Source organism: Heptranchias perlo, unplaced genomic scaffold, assembly GCF_035084215.1.
Source record: "Heptranchias perlo isolate sHepPer1 unplaced genomic scaffold, sHepPer1.hap1 HAP1_SCAFFOLD_991, whole genome shotgun sequence".
Classification (NCBI taxonomy): Eukaryota; Metazoa; Chordata; class Chondrichthyes; order Hexanchiformes; family Hexanchidae; genus Heptranchias; species Heptranchias perlo.
In genome coordinates this window covers 46,461-67,213 of record NW_027140038.1, presented here as the reverse complement: position 1 = coordinate 67,213, position 20,753 = coordinate 46,461, and the positions used below count along the sequence as shown (strand labels likewise).

The following is a 20,753-nucleotide window of genomic DNA, read 5'->3' as shown; positions in this document are numbered from 1 at the left end:
TAGAGAGAGGGGGGGAGGGAGGGGGAGGGAGGGAGAGAGAGGGGGGAGAGGGAGGGGGAGGGAGGGAGGGGGAGAGAGGGGGAGAGAGAGAGGGGGAGGCGGGGAGACGCAGAGGGAGAGAGAGTGTTGTTACTCCTTTCAGTCACTGTATTTTGTGGGCAGACAAGTTGCACACAGCAAGATCCCACAAATAATGACCAGATCATCTATTTTAGTGATGTTATTTGAAAGATTAATATTGGCCCAGGACGATGGGGAGAACTCCCCTGCCCTTGTTCGTACAGTGACCGTGGGATCTTTTACGTCCACCTGAGAGAACAGACACGGCCTCGGTTCAGTGCCTCATCCAAAAGACAGCACCTCCGACAGTGCAGCACTCCCTCAGTACTGACCCTCCGACAGTGCAGCGCTCCCTCAGTACTGACCCTCTGACAGTGCGGCGCTCCCTCAGTACTGACCCTCCGACAGTGCAGCACTCCCTCAGTACTGACCCTCCGACAGTGCAGCGATCCCTCAGTACCGACCCTCCGACAGTGCAGCGATCCCTCAGTACCGACCCTCCGACAGTGCGGCGCTCCCTCAGTACCGACCCTCCGACAGTGCGGCGCTCCCTCAGTACCTCATTGAGAGTGTCGGCCTGGATTATGGGCTCAAGTCTCTGGAGTGAACCTCGACCCTCGATGTTTGTGCCTCACTGTGACGATGAGGGTGCAGCAGTTGAATAGTATGGGGTTGCTGGATCCTCAGTGAGGAGGTTAAATCTCTTCCTTTCTCCACCTCCTCCTCAGCCTGGGAAAGACAGCAACTTCCTGGCGGTCTTTGTGATTGCACGGGTGATCTTTATCCCTCTCTTCATGCTGTGCAATGTCCATCCTCGGAATTTGCCTGTCTTCTTCAACCACGACGCCTGGTACATTGTCTTCATGATCCTCTTTGCCTTCACCAATGGATACCTGGCCAGTCTGTGCATGTGCTACGGACCCAAGTGAGTGCCTGTCTACTGGTGGGTGAGGGTCTGGGGTCTGGGGTGAGTCTGGGGTCTGGAGGTTGGATTGGGGCCAGAGCGGGGAATGAGGTTGTTTTGGGTGCAGGTTGGTTGGAGACAGTCACACGGTGCGGTGATGGTGTTGTGAGGAGAGTTGCCCACGTTCTCTTCATCAAGCATGGGCCTGTTTCCCATACCCCCTTGCTCCATTAGCCCAAGAACCAGCGCCCCACCTACCACCACCCCAGTGTCCTATTACCCCACTGTTAACCTCACCCACCCACCTTCTCCCCATATCCCCCAATCCCACCTCCCCACCTTCTCCCCATATCCCCCAATCCCACCTACCCACCTTCTCCCCATATCCCTCAATCCCACCTCCCCACCTTCTCCCCATATCCCCCAATCCCACCAACCCACCTTCTCCCCATATCCCTCAATCCCACCTCCCCACCTTCTCCCCATATCCCCCAATCCCACCTACCCACCTTCTCCCCATATCCCTCAATCCCACCTCCCCACCTTCTCCACATATCCCCCAATCCCACCTCCCCACCTTCTCCCCATATCCCTCAAACCCACCTACCCACCTTCTCCCCATATCCCTCAATCCCACCTACCCACCTTCTCCCCATATCCCTCAATCCCACCTACCCACCTTCTCCCCATATCCCTCAATCCCACCTACCCACCTTCTCCCCATATCCCCAATCCCACCTACCCACCTACCCACCTTCTCACCATATCCCCCAATCCCACCTACCCGCCTTCTCCCCATATCCCTCAATCCCACCTCCCCACCTTCTCCCCACCTTCTCCCCATATCCCTCAATCCCACCTCCTCACCTTCTCCCAATATCCATCAATCCCACCTACCCACCTTCTCACCATATCCCCCAATCCCACCTACCCACCTTCTCCCCAGATCCCTCAATCCCACCTCCCCACCTTCTCCCCATATCCCCCAATCCCACCTACCCACCTTCTCCCCATATCCCTCAAACCCACCTCCCCACCTTCTCCCCATATCCCTCAATCCCACCTCCCCACCTTCTCCCCATATCCCCCAATCCCACCTACCCACCTTCTCCCCATATCCCTCAATCCCACCTCCCCATATCCCCCAATCCCACCTCCCCACCTTCTCCCCATATCCCTCAAACCCACCTACCCACCTTCTCCCCATATCCCTCAATCCCACCTACCCACCTTCTCCCCATATCCCTCAATCCCACCTACCCACCTTCTCCCCATATCCCCCAATCCCACCTACCCACCTTCTCACCATATCCCCCAATCCCACCTACCCACCTTCTCCCCATATCCCTCAATCCCACCTCCCCACCTTCTCCCCATATCCCTCAATCCCACCTCCTCACCTTCTCCCCATATCCCTCAATCCCACCGACCCACCTTCTCACCATATCCCCCAATCCCACCTACCCACCTTCTCCCCATATCCCTCAATCCCACCTACCCATCTTCTCCCCATATCCCTCAATCCCACCTACCCACCTTCTCACCATGTCCCTCAATCCCACCGACCCACCTTCTCACCATGTCCCTCAATCCCACCGACCCACCTTCTCACCATATCCCTCAATCCCACCTCCCCACCTTCTCCCCATATCCCTCAATCCCACCTCCCCACCTTCTCCCCATATTCCCCAATCCCACCCACCCACCTTCTCACCATATCCCTCAGTCCCACCTCCCCACCTTCTCCCCATATCCCTCAGTCCCACCTCCTCACCTTCTCACCATATCCCCCAATCCCACCTACCCACCTTCTCACCATGTCCCTCCATCCCACCATTATTATTATAAAAGATGTGATAACAGAACACTTGGAGGGCATTAACGGGATTGGACAAAGTCAGCATGGGTTTATGAAAGGGAAATCATGCTTAACAAATCTACTGGAGTTTTTTGATGAGGTAACCAGTGGAATAGATAGGGGAGAACCATTGGATGTGGTGTACTTGGATTTTCAGAAGGCTTTTGATAAGGTCCCACACAAGAGGTTAGTGTGCAAAATTAAAGCACATGGGATTGGGGGAATATACTGGCATGGATTGAGAATTGGTTGACAGACAGGAAACAGAGAGTAAGAATAAACAGGTCTTTTTCCGGGTGGCAGGCAGTGACTAGTGGGGTACCGCAGGGATCAGTGCTTGGGCCCCAGCTATTCACAATATATATCAATGATTTGGATGAGGGAACTGAATGTAACATTTCCAAGTTTGCAGACGACACAAAGCTGGGGTGGAAAGTGAGCTGTGAGGAGGATGCAAAGAGGCTCCAATGTGATTTAGACAAGTTGGGTGAGTGGGCAAGAACATGGCAGATGCAGTATAATGTGGATAAATGTGAGGTTATCCACTTTGGTTGTAAAAACAGAAAGGCAGATTATTATCTGAATGGTGATAGATTGGGAAAAGGGGAGGTGCAATGAGACCTGGGTGTCCTTGTACACCAGTCACTGAAAGCGAGCATTCAGGTGCAGCAAGCAGTTAGGAAGGTGAATGGTATGTTGGCCTTCATTGCAAGAGGATTGAGTACAGGAGCTGGGATGTCTTACTGCAGTTATACAGGGCCTTGGTCAGACCACATCTGAATATTGTGTGCAGTTTTGGTCTCCTTATCTGAGGAAGGATGTCCTTGCCATGGAGGGAGTGCAACGAAGGTTTACCAGACTGATTCCTGGGATGGCAGGACTGACGTATGAGGAGAGATTGGATCGACTCGGCCTGTATTCACTAGAGTTTAGAAGAATGAGAGGTGATCTCATCGAAACATATAAAATTCTAACAGGACTGGACAGACGAGATGCAGGGAGGATGTTCACGATGGCTGGGGAGTCCAGAACCAGGGGTCACAGTCTCAGGATACGGGGCATGTCATTTAGAACCGAGATGAGGAGAAATTTCTTCACTCAGAGGGTGGTGAACCTGTGGAATTCTCTACCACAGAAGGCAGTGGAGGCCAAGTCATGAGATGTATTCAAGAAGGAGATAGATATATTCCTTAATGGTAAAGGGATCAAGGGATTATGGGGAAAAAGCGGGAACAGGGTCCTGAGTTAGACGATCAGCCATGATCATTTTGATTGGCGGAGCAGGCCCGAAGGGCCGAATGGCCTACTCTTGCTCCTATTTTCTATGTTTCTATGATTCAACCCATCTTCTCACCATATCCCTCAATCCCACCTTCCCACCTACCTACCTTCTCACCATATCCCTCTCCCACCTACCCACCTTCTCACCATATCCCTCTCCCACCTACCCACCTTCTCACCGTATCCCTCTCCCACCTACCCACCTTCTCCCCGTATCCCTCACCCACCCACCCACCTTCTCCCCGTATCCCTCACCCACCCACCCACCTTCTCCCCGTATCCCTCTCCCACCTACCCACCTTCTCCCCGTATCCCTCACCCACCTACCCACCTTCTCACCATATCCCTCTCCCACCTACCCACCTTCTCACCATATCCCTCTCCCACCTACCCACCTTCTCCCCGTATCCCTCTCCCACCTACCCACCTTCTCACCGTATCCCTCACCCACCTACCCACCTTCTCACCGTATCCCTCTCCCACCTACTCACCTTCTCACCATATCCCTCTCCCACCTACCCACCTTCTCACCGTATCCCTCTCCCACCTACCCACCTTCTCCCCGTATCCCTCACCCACCTACCCACCTTCTCCCCGTATCCCTCTCCCACCTACCCACCTTCTCCCCGTATCCCTCACCCACCTACCCACCTTCTCACCGTATCCCTCACCCACCTACCCACCTTCTCCCCGTATCCCTCACCCACCTACCCACCTTCTCACCATATCCCTCTCCCACCTACCCACCTTCTCCCCGTATCCCTCACCCACGTACCCATCTTCTCCCCGTATCCCTCTCCCACCTACCCACCTTCTCACCGTATCCCTCACCCACCTACCCACCTTCTCCCTGTATCCCTCTCCCACCTACCCACCTTCTCCCCTTCTCCCCGTATCCCTCACCCACCTACCCACCTTCTCCCCATATCCCTCTCCCACCTACCCACCTTTTCCCCCATCCCTCAATCCCACCTACCCACCTTCTCCCCATATCCCTCACCCACCTACCCACCTTCTCCCCGTATCCCTCACCCACCTACCCACCTTCTCCCCGTATCCCTCACCCACCTACCCACCTTCTCCCCGTATCCCTCACCCACCTACCCACCTTCTCCCCATATCCCTCACCCACCTCCCCACCTTCTCACCGTATCCCTCACCCACCTACCCACCTTCTCCCCGTATCCCTCACCCACCCACCCACCTTCTCCCCGTATCCCTCTCCCACCTACCCACCTTCTCCCCGTATCCCTCACCCACCTACCCACCTTCTCACCGTATCCCTCACCCACCTACCCACCTTCTCCCCGTATCCCTCACCCACCTACCCACCTTCTCACCGTATCCCTCTCCCACCTACCCACCTTCTCACCGTATCCCTCACCCACCTACCCACCTTCTCCCCGTATCCCTCACCCACCTACCCACCTTCTCCCCGTATCCCTCTCCCACCTACCCACCTTCTCCCCGTATCCCTCTCCCACCTACCCACCTTCTCCCCGTATCCCTCACCCACCTACCCACCTTCTCACCGTATCCCTCTCCCACCTACCCACCTTCTCCCCGTATCCCTCACCCACCTACCCACCTTCTCCCCGTATCCCTCACCCACCTACCCACCTTCTCCCCGTATCCCTCTCCCACCTACCCACCTTCTCCCCGTATCCCTCTCCCACCTACCCACCTTCTCCCCGTATCCCTCACCCACCTACCCACCTTCTCACCGTATCCCTCTCCCACCTACCCACCTTCTCCCCGTATCCCTCACCCACCTACCCACCTTCTCACCGTATCCCTCACCCACCTACCCACCTTCTCCCCGTATCCCTCTCCCACCTACCCACCTTCTCCCCGTATCCCTCTCCCACCTACCCACCTTCTCCCCGTATCCCTCACCCACCTACCCACCTTCTCACCGTATCCCTCTCCCACCTACCCACCTTCTCCCCGTATCCCTCACCCACCTACCCACCTTCTCCCCGTATCCCTCACCCACCTACCCACCTTCTCCCCGTATCCCTCTCCCACCTACCCACCTTCTCCCCGTATCCCTCACCCACCTACCCACCTTCTCCTCGTATCCCTCACCCACCTACCCACCTTCTCACCGTATCCCTCTCCCACCTACCCACCTTCTCACCGTATCCCTCTCCCACCTACCCACCTTCTCACCGTATCCCTCACCCACCTACCCACCTTCTCCCCGTATCCCTCACCCACCTACCCACCTTCTCACCGTATCCCTCTCCCACCTACCCACCTTCTCACCGTATCCCTCACCCACCTACCCACCTTCTCCCCGTATCCCTCTCCCACCTACCCACCTTCTCCCCGTATCCCTCACCCACCTACCCACCTTCTCACCGTATCCCTCACCCACCTACCCACCTTCTCCCCGTATCCCTCACCCACCTACCCACCTTCTCCCCGTATCCCTCTCCCACCTACCCACCTTCTCCCCGTATCCCTCTCCCACCTACCCACCTTCTCCCCGTATCCCTCACCCACCTACCCACCTTCTCCCCGTATCCCTCTCCCACCTACCCACCTTCTCACCGTATCCCTCACCCACCTACCCACCTTCTCACCGTATCCCTCTCCCACCTACCCACCTTCTCCCCGTATCCCTCTCCCACCTACCCACCTTCTCCCCGTATCCCTCACCCACCTACCCACCTTCTCCCCGTATCCCTCTCCCACCTACCCACCTTTTCCCCCATCCCTCACCCACCTACCCACCTTCTCCCCGTATCCCTCTCCCACCTACCCACCTTCTCCCCGTATCCCTCACCCACCTACCCACCTTCTCACCGTATCCCTCACCCACCTACCCACCTTCTCCCCGTATCCCTCACCCACCTACCCACCTTCTCACCGTATCCCTCACCCACCTACCCACCTTCTCACCGTATCCCTCTCCCACCTACCCACCTTCTCCCCGTATCCCTCTCCCACCTACCCACCTTCTCCCCGTATCCCTCACCCACCTACCCACCTTCTCCCCGTATCCCTCTCCCACCTACCCACCTTTTCCCCCATCCCTCTCCCACCTACCCACCTTCTCACCGTATCCCTCTCCCACCTACCCATCTTCTCACCGTATCCCTCACCCACCTACCCACCTTCTCACCGTATCCCTCACTCACATACCCACCTTCTCACCGTATCCCTCTCCCACCTACCCACCTTCTCACCGTATCCCTCTCCCACCTACCCACCTTCTCACCGTATCCCTCTCCCACCTACCCACCTTCTCACCGTATCCCTCTCCCACCTACCCACCTTCTCACCGTATCCCTCTCCCACCTACCCACCTTCTCCCCGTATCCCTCACCCACCTACCCACCTTCTCCCCGTATCCCTCACCCACCTACCCACCTTCTCCCCGTATCCCTCTCCCACCTACCCACCTTCTCACCGTATCCCTCACCCACCTACCCACCTTCTCCCCGTATCCCTCACCCACCTACCCACCTTCTCACCGTATCCCTCTCCCACCTACCCACCTTCTCACCGTATCCCTCACCCACCTACCCACCTTCTCCCCGTATCCCTCTCCCACCTACCCACCGTATCCCTCACCCACCGACCCACCTTCTCCCCGTATCCCTCTCCCACCTACCCACCTTCTCACCGTATCCCTCTCCCACCTACCCACCTTCTCCCCGTATACCTCTCCCACCTACCCACCTTCTCCCCGTATCCCTCTCCCACCTACCCACCTTCTCACCGTATCCCTCACCCACCTACCCACCTTCTCCGCGTATCCCTCTCCCACCTACCCACCTTCTCACCGTATCCCTCTCCCACCTACCCACCTTCTCCCCGTATCCCTCTCCCACCTACCCACCTTCTCCCCGTATCCCTCTCCCACCTACCCACCTTCTCACCGTATCCCTCACCCACCTACCCACCTTCTCCCCGTATCCCTCACCCACCTACCCACCTTCTCCCCGTATCCCTCACCCACCTACCCACCTTCTCACCGTATCCCTCACCCACCTACCCACCTTCTCCCCGTATCCCTCACCCACCTACCCACCTTCTCACCGTATCCCTCTCCCACCTACCCACCTTCTCCCCGTATCCCTCACCCACCTACCCACCTTCTCCCCGTATCCCTCACCCACCTACCCACCTTCTCCCCGTATCCCTCACCCACCTACCCACCTTCTCACCGTATCCCTCACCCACCTACCCATCTTCTCCCCGTATCCCTCACCCACCTACCCACCTTCTCACCGTATCCCTCTCCCACCTACCCACCTTCTCACTGTATCCCTCACCCACCTACCCACCTTCTCCCCGTATCCCTCACCCACCTACCCACCTTCTCCCCGTATCCCTCACCCACCTACGCACCTTCTCACCGTATCCCTCACCCACCTACCCACCTTCTCCCCGTATCCCTCTCCCACCTACCCACCTTCTCACCGTATCCCTCACCCACCTACCCACCTTCTCCCCGTATCCCTCACCCACCTACCTATCTTCTCCCCGTATCCCTCACCCACCTACCCATCTTCTCCCCGTATCCCTCACCCACCTACCCACCTTCTCCCCGTATCCCTCACCCACCTACCCACCTTCTCACCGTATCCCTCTCCCACCTACCCATCTTCTCCCCGTATCCCTCACCCACCTACCCACCTTCTCACCGTATCCCTCACCCACCTACCCACCTTCTCACCATATCCCTCACCCACCTACCCACCTTCTCACCGTATCCCTCACCCACCTACCCACCTTCTCACCGTATCCCTCACCCACCTACCCACCTTCTCCCCGTATCCCTCTCCCACCTACCCACCTTCTCCCCGTATCCCTCTCCCACCTACCCATCTTCTCCCCGTATCCCTCTCCCACCTACCCACCTTCTCCCCGTATCCCTCACCCACCTACCCACCTTCTCACCGTATCCCTCTCCCACCTACCCACCTTCTCACCGTATCCCTCTCCCACCTACCCACCTTCTCCCCGTATCCCTCTCCCACCTACCCACCTTCTCCCCGTATCCCTCTCCCACCTACCCACCTTCTCCCCGTATCCCTCTCCCACCTACCCACCTTCTCCCCGTATCCCTCACCCACCTACCCACCTTCTCACCATATCCCTCTCCCACCTACCCACCTTCTCCCCGTGTCCCTCTCCCACCTACCCACCTTCTCACCGTGTCCCTCACCCACCTACCCACCTTCTCCCCGTATCCCTCTCCCACCTACCCACCTTCTCCCCGTATCCCTCTCCCACCTACCCACCTTCTCCCCGTATCCCTCACCCACCTACCCACCGTATCCCCGTATCCCTCACCCACCTACCCACCTTCTCCCCGTATCCCTCACCCACCTACCCACCTTCTCCCCATATCCCTCACCCACCTACCCACCTTCTCACCGTATCCCTCTCCCACCTACCCACCTTCTCCCCGTATCCCTCTCCCACCTACCCACCTTCTCCCCGTATCCCTCACCCACCTACCCACCGTATCCCCGTATCCCTCACCCACCTACCCACCTTCTCCCCGTATCCCTCACCCACCTACCCACCTTCTCCCCGTATCCCTCACCCACCTACCCACCTTCTCCCTGTATCCCTCACCCACCTACCCACCTTCTCACCGTATCCCTCACCCACCTACCCACCTTCTCCCCGTATCCCTCTCCCACCTACCCACCTTCTCACCGTATCCCTCACCCACCTACCCATCTTCTCCCCGTATCCCTCACCCACCTACCCACCTTCTCACCGTATCCCTCTCCCACCTACCCATCTTCTCCCCGTATCCCTCACCCACCTACCCACCTTCTCACCGTATCCCTCTCCCACCTACCCACCTTCTCACCGTATCCCTCTCCCACCTACCCACCTTCTCCCCGTATCCCTCTCCCACCTACCCACCTTCTCACCGTATCCCTCACCCACCTACCCACCTTCTCACCGTATCCCTCACCCACCTACCCATCTTCTCCCCGTATCCCTCACCCACCTACCCACCTTCTCACCGTATCCCTCTCCCACCTACCCACCTTCTCACCGTATCCCTCACCCACCTACCCACCTTCTCACCGTATCCCTCTCCCACCTACCCACCTTCTCACCGTATCCCTCTCCCACCTACCCACCTTCTCCCCGTATCCATCACCCACCTACCCACCTTCTCACCGTATCCCTCTCCCACCTACCCATCTTCTCCCCGTATCCCTCACCCACCTACCCATCTTCTCCCCGTATCCCTCTCCCACCTACCCACCTTCTCTCCGTATCCCTCTCCCACCTACCCACCTTCTCACCGTATCCCTCACCCACCTACCCACCTTCTCACCGTATCCCTCTCCCACCTACCCACCTTCTCTCCGTATCCCTCTCCCACCTACCCACCTTCTCCCCGTATCCCTCTCCCACCTACCCACCTTCTCACCGTATCCCTCACCCACCTACCCATCTTCTCCCCGTATCCCTCACCCACCTACCCACCTTCTCACCGTATCCCTCTCCCACCTACCCACCTTCTCCCCGTATCCCTCACCCACCTACCCACCTTCTCACCGTATCCCTCTCCCACCTACCCACCTTCTCACCGTATCCCTCTCCCACCTACCCACCTTCTCACCGTATCCCTCACCCACCTACCCACCTTCTCACCGTATCCCTCTCCCACCTACCCACCTTCTCCCCGTATCCCTCTCCCACCTCCCCACCTTCTCCCCGTATCCCTCACCCACCTACCCACCTTCTCCCCGTATCCCTCACCCACCTACCCACCTTCTCCCCGTATCCCTCACCCACCTACCCACCTTCTCTCCGTATCCCTCACCCACCTACCCACCTTCTCCCCGTATCCCTCACCCACCTACCCACCTTCTCCCCGTATCCCTCTCCCACCTACCCACCTTCTCCCCGTATCCCTCACCCACCTACCCACCTTCTCCCCGTATCCCTCACCCACCTACCACCTTCTCCCCGTATCCCTCACCCACCTACCCACCTTCTCCCCGTATCCCTCTCCCACCTACCCACCTTCTCCCCGTATCCCTCACCCACCTACCCATCTTCTCCCCGTATCCCTCACCCACCTACCCACCTTCTCCCCGTATCCCTCTCCCACCTACCCACCTTCTCCCCGTATCCCTCTCCCACCTACCCACCTTCTCCCCGTATCCCTCACCCACCTACCCACCTTCTCACCATATCCCTCACCCACCTACCCACCTTCTCACCGTATCCCTCACCCACCTACCCACCTTCTCACCGTATCCCTCACCCACCTACCCACCTTCTCACCGTATCCCTCACCCACCTACCCACCTTCTCCCCGTATCCCTCTCCCACCTACCCACCTTCTCCCCGTATCCCTCTCCCACCTACCCATCTTCTCCCCGTATCCCTCTCCCACCTACCCACCTTCTCCCCGTATCCCTCTCCCACCTACCCACCTTCTCCCCGTATCCCTCTCCCACCTACCCACCTTCTCACCGTATCCCTCTCCCACCTACCCACCTTCTCCCCGTATCCCTCACCCACCTACCCACCTTCTCACCGTATCCCTCACCCACCTACCCACCTTCTCCCCGTATCCCTCACCCACCTACCCACCTTCTCCCTGTATCCCTCACCCATCTACCCACCTTCTCACCGTATCCCTCACCCACCTACCCACCTTCTCCCCGTATCCCTTTCCCACCTACCCACCTTCTCACCGTATCCCTCTCCCACCTACCCACCTTCTCACCGTATCCCTCACCCACCTACCCACCTTCTCCCCGTATCCCTCTCCCACCTACCCACCTTCTCATCGTATCCCTCTCCCACCTACCCACCTTCTCACCGTATCCCTCTCCCACCTACCCACCTTCTCCCCGTATCCCTCACCCACCTACCCACCTTCTCCCCGTATCCCTCACCCACCTACCCACCTTCTCCCCGTATCCCTCACCCACCTACCCACCTTCTCACCGTATCCCTCACCCACCTACGCACCTTCTCACCGTATCCCTCTCCCACCTACCCACCTTCTCCCCGTATCCCTCTCCCACCTACCCATCTTCTCCCCGTATCCCTCTCCCACCTACCCACCTTCTCACCGTATCCCTCACCCACCTACCCATCTTCTCCCCGTATCCCTCACCCACCTACCCACCTTCTCACCGTATCCCTCTCCCACCTACCCATCTTCTCCCCGTATCCCTCACCCACCTACCCACCTTCTCACCGTATCCCTCTCCCACCTACCCACCTTCTCCCCGTATCCCTCACCCACCTACCCACCTTCTCACCGTATCCCTCTCCCACCTACCCACCTTCTCACCGTATCCCTCTCCCACCTACCCACCTTCTCACCGTATCCCTCTCCCACCTACCCACCTTCTCACCGTATCCCTCACCCACCTACCCACCTTCTCACCGTATCCCTCTCCCACCTACCCACCTTCTCCCCGTATCCCTCTCCCACCTCCCCACCTTCTCCCCGTATCCCTCACCCACCTACCCACCTTCTCCCCGTATCCCTCACCCACCTACCCACCTTCTCCCCGTATCCCTCACCCACCTACCCACCTTCTCTCCGTATCCCTCACCCACCTACCCACCTTCTCCCCGTATCCCTCACCCACCTACCCACCTTCTCCCCGTATCCCTCTCCCACCTACCCACCTTCTCCCCGTATCCCTCACCCACCTACCCACCTTCTCCCCGTATCCCTCACCCACCTACCACCTTCTCCCCGTATCCCTCACCCACCTACCCACCTTCTCCCCGTATCCCTCTCCCACCTACCCACCTTCTCCCCGTATCCCTCACCCACCTACCCATCTTCTCCCCGTATCCCTCACCCACCTACCCACCTTCTCACCGTATCCCTCACCCACCTACCCACCTTCTCACCGTATCCCTCACCCACCTACCCACCTTCTCACCGTATCCCTCACCCACCTACCCACCTTCTCCCCGTATCCCTCTCCCACCTACCCACCTTCTCCCCGTATCCCTCTCCCACCTACCCATCTTCTCCCCGTATCCCTCTCCCACCTACCCACCTTCTCCCCGTATCCCTCTCCCACCTACCCACCTTCTCCCCGTATCCCTCTCCCACCTACCCACCTTCTCACCGTATCCCTCTCCCACCTACCCACCTTCTCCCCGTATCCCTCACCCACCTACCCACCTTCTCACCGTATCCCTCACCCACCTACCCACCTTCTCCCCGTATCCCTCTCCCACCTACCCACCTTCTCCCCGTGTCCCTCTCCCACCTACCCACCTTCTCACCGTGTCCCTCACCCACCTACCCACCTTCTCCCCGTATCCCTCTCCCACCTACCCACCTTCTCCCCGTATCCCTCTCCCACCTACCCACCTTCTCCCCGTATCCCTCACCCACCTACCCACCGTATCCCCGTATCCCTCACCCACCTACCCACCTTCTCCCCGTATCCCTCACCCACCTACCACCTTCTCCCCGTATCCCTCACCCACCTACCCACCTTCTCCCCGTATCCCTCTCCCACCTACCCACCTTCTCCCCGTATCCCTCACCCACCTACCCATCTTCTCCCCGTATCCCTCACCCACCTACCCACCTTCTCCCCGTATCCCTCTCCCACCTACCCACCTTCTCCCCGTATCCCTCACCCACCTACCCACCTTCTCACCATATCCCTCACCCACCTACCCACCTTCTCACCGTATCCCTCACCCACCTACCCACCTTCTCACCGTATCCCTCACCCACCTACCCACCTTCTCCCCGTATCCCTCTCCCACCTACCCACCTTCTCCCCGTATCCCTCTCCCACCTACCCATCTTCTCCCCGTATCCCTCTCCCACCTACCCACCTTCTCCCCGTATCCCTCACCCACCTACCCACCTTCTCACCGTATCCCTCTCCCACCTACCCACCTTCTCACCGTATCCCTCTCCCACCTACCCACCTTCTCCCCGTATCCCTCTCCCACCTACCCACCTTCTCCCCGTATCCCTCTCCCACCTACCCACCTTCTCACCGTATCCCTCTCCCACCTACCCACCTTCTCACCGTATCCCTCACCCACCTACCCACCTTCTCCCCGTATCCCTCTCCCACCTACCCACCTTCTCCCCGTGTCCCTCTCCCACCTACCCACCTTCTCACCGTGTCCCTCACCCACCTACCCACCTTCTCCCCGTATCCCTCTCCCACCTACCCACCTTCTCCCCGTATCCCTCTCCCACCTACCCACCTTCTCCCCGTATCCCTCACCCACCTACCCACCGTATCCCCGTATCCCTCACCCACCTACCCACCTTCTCCCCGTATCCCTCACCCACCTACCCACCGTATCCCTGTATCCCTCACCCATCTACCCACCTTCTCCCCGTATCCCTCACCCACCTACCCACCTTCTCCCTGTATCCCTCACCCACCTACCCACCTTCTCCCCGTATCCCTCTCCCACCTACCCACCTTCTCCCCGTATCCCTCACCCACCTACCCACCTTCTCCCCGTATCCCTCTCCCACCTACCCATCTTCTCACCGTATCCCTCACCCACCTACCCACCTTCTCACCGTATCCCTTTCCCACCTACCCACCTTCTCACCGTATCCCTCTCCCACCTACCCACCTTCTCACCGTATCCCTCTCCCACCTACCCACCTTCTCATCGTATCCCTCTCCCACCTACCCACCTTCTCACCGTATCCCTCTCCCACCTACCCACCTTCTCACCGTATCCCTCACCCACCTACGCACCTTCTCACCGTATCCCTCTCCCACCTACCCACCTTCTCCCCGTATCCCTCTCCCACCTACCCATCTTCTCCCCGTATCCCTCTCCCACCTACCCACCTTCTCCCCGTATCCCTCTCCCACCTACCCATCTTCTCCCCGTATCCCTCACCCACCTACCCACCTTCTCACCGTATCCCTCTCCCACCTACCCACCTTCTCCCCGTATCCCTCACCCACCTACCCACCTTCTCACCGTATCCCTCTCCCACCTACCCACCTTCTCACCGTATCCCTCTCCCACCTACCCACCTTCTCACCGTATCCCTCACCCACCTACCCACCTTCTCACCGTATCCCTCTCCCACCTACCCACCTTCTCCCCGTATCCCTCTCCCACCTCCCCACCTTCTCCCCGTATCCCTCACCCACCTACCCACCTTCTCCCCGTATCCCTCACCCACCTACCCACCTTCTCCCCGTATCCCTCACCCACCTACCCACCTTCTCTCCGTATCCCTCACCCACCTACCCACCTTCTCCCCGTATCCCTCACCCACCTACCCACCTTCTCCCCGTATCCCTCTCCCACCTACCCACCTTCTCCCCGTATCCCTCACCCACCTACCCACCTTCTCCCCGTATCCCTCACCCACCTACCACCTTCTCCCCGTATCCCTCACCCACCTACCCACCTTCTCCCCGTATCCCTCTCCCACCTACCCACCTTCTCCCCGTATCCCTCACCCACCTACCCATCTTCTCCCCGTATCCCTCACCCACCTACCCACCTTCTCCCCGTATCCCTCTCCCACCTACCCACCTTCTCCCCGTATCCCTCTCCCACCTACCCACCTTCTCCCCGTATCCCTCACCCACCTACCCACCTTCTCACCGTATCCCTCACCCACCTACCCACCTTCTCACCGTATCCCTCACCCACCTACCCACCTTCTCACCGTATCCCTCACCCACCTACCCACCTTCTCACCGTATCCCTCTCCCACCTACCCACCTTCTCCCCGTATCCCTCTCCCACCTACCCACCTTCTCCCCGTATCCCTCACCCACCTACCCACCTTCTCACCGTATCCCTCACCCACCTACCCACCTTCTCCCCGTATCCCTCACCCACCTACCCACCTTCTCCCCGTATCCCTCTCCCACCTACCCATCTTCTCCCCGTATCCCTCTCCCACCTACCCACCTTCTCCCCGTATCCCTCTCCCACCAACCCACCTTCTCCCCGTATCCCTCTCCCACCTACCCACCTTCTCACCGTATCCCTCTCCCACCTACCCACCTTCTCCCCGTATCCCTCACCCACCTACCCACCTTCTCACCGTATCCCTCACCCACCTACCCACCTTCTCCCCGTATCCCTCTCCCACCTACCCACCTTCTCCCCGTGTCCCTCTCCCACCTACCCACCTTCTCACCGTGTCCCTCACCCACCTACCCACCTTCTCCCCGTATCCCTCTCCCACCTACCCACCTTCTCCCCGTATCCCTCTCCCACCTACCCACCTTCTCCCCGTATCCCTCTCCCACCTACCCACCTTCTCCCCGTGTCCCTCTCCCACCTACCCACCTTCTCACCGTGTCCCTCACCCACCTACCCACCTTCTCCCCGTATCCCTCTCCCACCTACCCACCTTCTCCCCGTATCCCTCTCCCACCTACCCACCTTCTCCCCGTATCCCTCTCCCACCTACCCACCTTCTCCCCGTATCCCTCTCCCACCTACCCACCTTCTCCCCGTATCCCTCACCCACCTACCCACCTTCTCACCGTATCCCTCACCCACCTACCCACCTTCTCCCCGTATCCCTCTCCCACCTACCCACCTTCTCCCCGTGTCCCTCTCCCACCTACCCACCTTCTCACCGTGTCCCTCACCCACCTACCCACCTTCTCCCCGTATCCCTCTCCCACCTACCCACCTTCTCCCCGTATCCCTCTCCCACCTACCCACCTTCTCACCGTATCCCTCACCCACCTACCCACCTTCTCCCCGTATCCCTCACCCACCTACCCACCGTATCCCCGTATCCCTCACCCACCGACCCACCTTCTCCCCGTATCCCTCACCCACCTACCCACCTTCTCCCCATATCCCTCACCCACCTACCCACCTTCTCACCGTATCCCTCTCCCACCTACCCACCTTCTCCCCGTATCCCTCTCCCACCTACCCACCTTCTCCCCGTATCCCTCACCCACCTACCCACCGTATCCCCGTATCCCTCACCCACCTACCCACCTTCTCCCCGTATCCCTCACCCACCTACCCACCTTCTCACCGTATCCCTCACCCACCTACCCACCTTCTCCCCGTATCCCTCTCCCACCTACCCACCTTCTCCCCGTATCCCTCTCCCACCTACCCATCTTCTCCCCGTATCCCTCTCCCACCTACCCACCTTCTCCCCGTATCCCTCTCCCACCTACCCACCTTCTCATCGTATCCCTCTCCCACCTACCCACCTTCTCACCGTATCCCTCTCCCACCTACCCACCTTCTCACCGTATCCCTCACCCACCTACCCACCTTCTCCCCGTATCCCTCTCCCACCTACCCACCTTCTCACCGTATCCCTCACCCACCTACCCACCTTCTCACCGTATCCCTCACCCACCTACCCACCGTATCCCCGTATCCCTCACCCACCTACCCATCTTCTCACCGTATCCCTCACCCACCTACCCACCTTCTCATCGTATCCCTCTCCCACCTACCCACCTTCTCACCGTATCCCTCTCCCACCTACCCATCTTCTCACCGTATCCCTCACCCACCTACCCACCTTCTCACCGTATCCCTTTCCCACCTACCCACCTTCTCCCCGTATCCCTCACCCACCTACCCACCTTCTCACCGTATCCCTCTCCCACCTACCCACCTTCTCCCCGTATCCCTCTCCCACCTACCCACCTTCTCACCGTATCCCTCACCCACCTACCCACCTTCTCCCCGTATCCCTCTCCCACCGACCCACCTTCTCCCCGTATCCCTCTCCCACCTACCCACCTTCTCACCGTATCCCTCTCCCACCTACCCACCTTCTCACCGTATCCCTCACCCACCTACCCACCTTCTCACCGTATCCCTCTCCCACCTACCCACCTTCTCCCCGTATCCCTCACCCACCTACCCACCATATCCCCGTATCCCTCACCCACCTACCCACCTTCTCCCCGTATTCCTCTCCCACCTACCCACCTTCTCCCCGTATCCCTCACCCACCTACCCATCTTCTCCCCGTATCCCTCACCCACCTACCCACCTTCTCACCGTATCCCTCACCCACCTACCCACCTTCTCCCCGTATCCCTCACCCACCTACCCACCTTCTCCCCGTATCCCTCACCCACCTACCCACCTTCTCCCCGTATCCCTCACCCACCTACCCACCTTCTCACCGTATCCCTCTCCCACCTACCCACCTTCTCCCCGTATCCCTCTCCCACCTACCCACCTTCTCCCCGTATCCCTCTCCCACCTACCCACCTTCTCACCGTATCCCTCACCCACCTACCCACCTTCTCCCCGTATCCCTCTCCCACCAACCCACCTTCTCACCGTATCCCTCTCCCACCTACCCACCTTCTCACCGTATCCCTCTCCCACCTACCCACCGTATCCCCGTATCCCTCACCCACCTACCCACCTTCTCCCCGCATCCCTCACCCACCTCCCCACCTTCTCCCCGTATTCCTCTCCCACCTACCCACCTTCTCCCCGTATCCCTCACCCACCTACCCACCTTCTCCCCGTATCCCTCTCCCACCTACCCACCTTCTCCCCGTATCCCTCTCCCACCTACCCACCTTCTCCCCGTATCCCTCTCCCACCTACCCACCTTCTCACCGTATCCCTCACCCACCTACCCACCTTCTCACCGTATCCCTCACCCACCTACCCACCTTCTCACCGTATCCCTCACCCACCTACCCACCTTCTCCCCGTATCCCTCACCCACCTACCCACCTTCTCACCGTATCCCTCTCCCACCTACCCATCTTCTCACCGTATCCCTCACCCACCTACCCACCTTCTCCCCGTATCCCTCACCCACCTACCCACCTTCTCCCCGTATCCCTCACCCACCTACCCACCGTATCCCCGTATCCCTCACCCACCTACCCACCTTCTCCCCGTATCCCTCACCCACCTACCCACCGTATCCCCGTATCCCTCACCCACCTACCCACCTTCTCCCCGTATCCCTCACCCACCTCCCCACCTTCTCCCCGTATTCCTCTCCCACCTACCCACCTTCTCCCCGTATCCCTCACCCACCTACCCACCTTCTCACCGTATCCCTCACCCACCTACCCACCTTCTCCCCGTATCCCTCTCCCACCTACCCACCTTCTCCCCGTGTCCCTCTCCCACCTACCCACCTTCTCACCGTGTCCCTCACCCACCTACCCACCTTCTCCCCGTATCCCTCTCCCACCTACCCACCTTCTCCCCGTATCCCTCTCCCACCTACCCACCTTCTCCCCGTATCCCTCACCCACCTACCCACCGTATCCCCGTATCCCTCACCCACCTACCCACCTTCTCCCCGTATCCCTCACCCACCTACCCACCTTCTCCCCATATCCCTCACCCACCTACCCACCTTCTCACCGTATCCCTCTCCCACCTACCCACCTTCTCCCCGTATCCCTCTCCCACCTACCCACCTTCTCCCCGTATCCCTCACCCACCTACCCACCGTATCCCCGTATCCCTCACCCACCGACCCACCTTCTCCCCGTATCCCTCACCCACCTACCCACCTTCTCCCCGTATCCCTCACCCACCTACCCACCTTCTCCCTGTATCCCTCACCCATCTACCCACCTTCTCCCCGTATCCCTCACCCACCTACCCACCTTCTCCCCGTATCCCTCACCCACCTACCCACCTTCTCCCCGTATCCCTCACCCACCTACCCACCTTCTCCCCGTATCCCTCTCCCACCTACCCACCTTCTCACCGTATCCCTCTCCCACCTACCCACCTTCTCCCCGTATCCCTCTCCCACCTACCCACCTTCTCACCGTATCCCTCACCCACCTACCCACCTTCTCCCCGTATCCCTCTCCCACCTACCCACCTTCTCACCGTATCCCTCACCCACCTACCCACCTTCTCACCGTATCCCTCTCCCACCTACCCACCTTCTCACCGTATCCCTCTCCCACCTACCCACCTTCTCACCGTATCCCTCTCCCACCTACCCACCTTCTCACCGTATCCCTCACCCACCTACCCACCTTCTCCCCGTATCCCTCTCCCACCTACCCACCTTCTCACCGTATCCCTCACCCACCTACCCACCTTCTCACCGTATCCCTTTCCCACCTACCCACCTTCTCACCGTATCCCTCTCCCACCTACCCACCTTCTCACCGTATCCCTCTCCCACCTACCCACCTTCTCACCGTATCCCTCACCCACCTACCCACCTTCTCACCGTATCCCTTTCCCACCTACCCACCTTCTCACCGTATCCCTCTCCCACCTACCCACCTTCTCACCGTATCCCTCTCCCACCTACCCACCTTCTCACCGTATCCCTCTCCCACCTACCCACCTTCTCACCGTATCCCTCACCCACCTACCCACCTTCTCACCGTATCCCTTTCCCACCTACCCATCTTCTCACCGTATCCCTCACCCACCGACCCACCTTCTCACCGTATCCCTCTCCCACCTGCCCACCTTCTCACCGTATCCCTCACCCACCTACCCACCGTATCCCCGTATCCCTCACCCACCTACCCACCTTCTCATCGTATCCCTCTCCCACCTACCCACCTTCTCACCGTATCCCTTTCCCACCTACCCACCTTCTCACCGTATCCCTCTCCCACCTACCCACCTTCTCCCCGTATCCCTCTCCCACCTACCCACCTTCTCACCGTATCCCTCTCCCACCTACCCACCTTC

At 59.4% G+C, this 20,753-nt stretch overlaps 1 protein-coding gene across 1 annotated transcript in view; it reads left to right on the top strand.

Annotated features, from left to right (window-relative positions):
* The first annotated feature begins 762 nt into the window (after positions 1-762).
* Positions 763-20,753, top strand: part of LOC137320160 (uncharacterized) — a 36,558-nt gene continuing 16,567 nt past the window's right edge. Inside the window, exon 1 of the mRNA XM_067981899.1 lies at positions 763-985. The gene's annotated coding sequence lies outside the window, so the exon portion shown is untranslated. The remainder of the gene's footprint in view (positions 986-20,753) is intronic.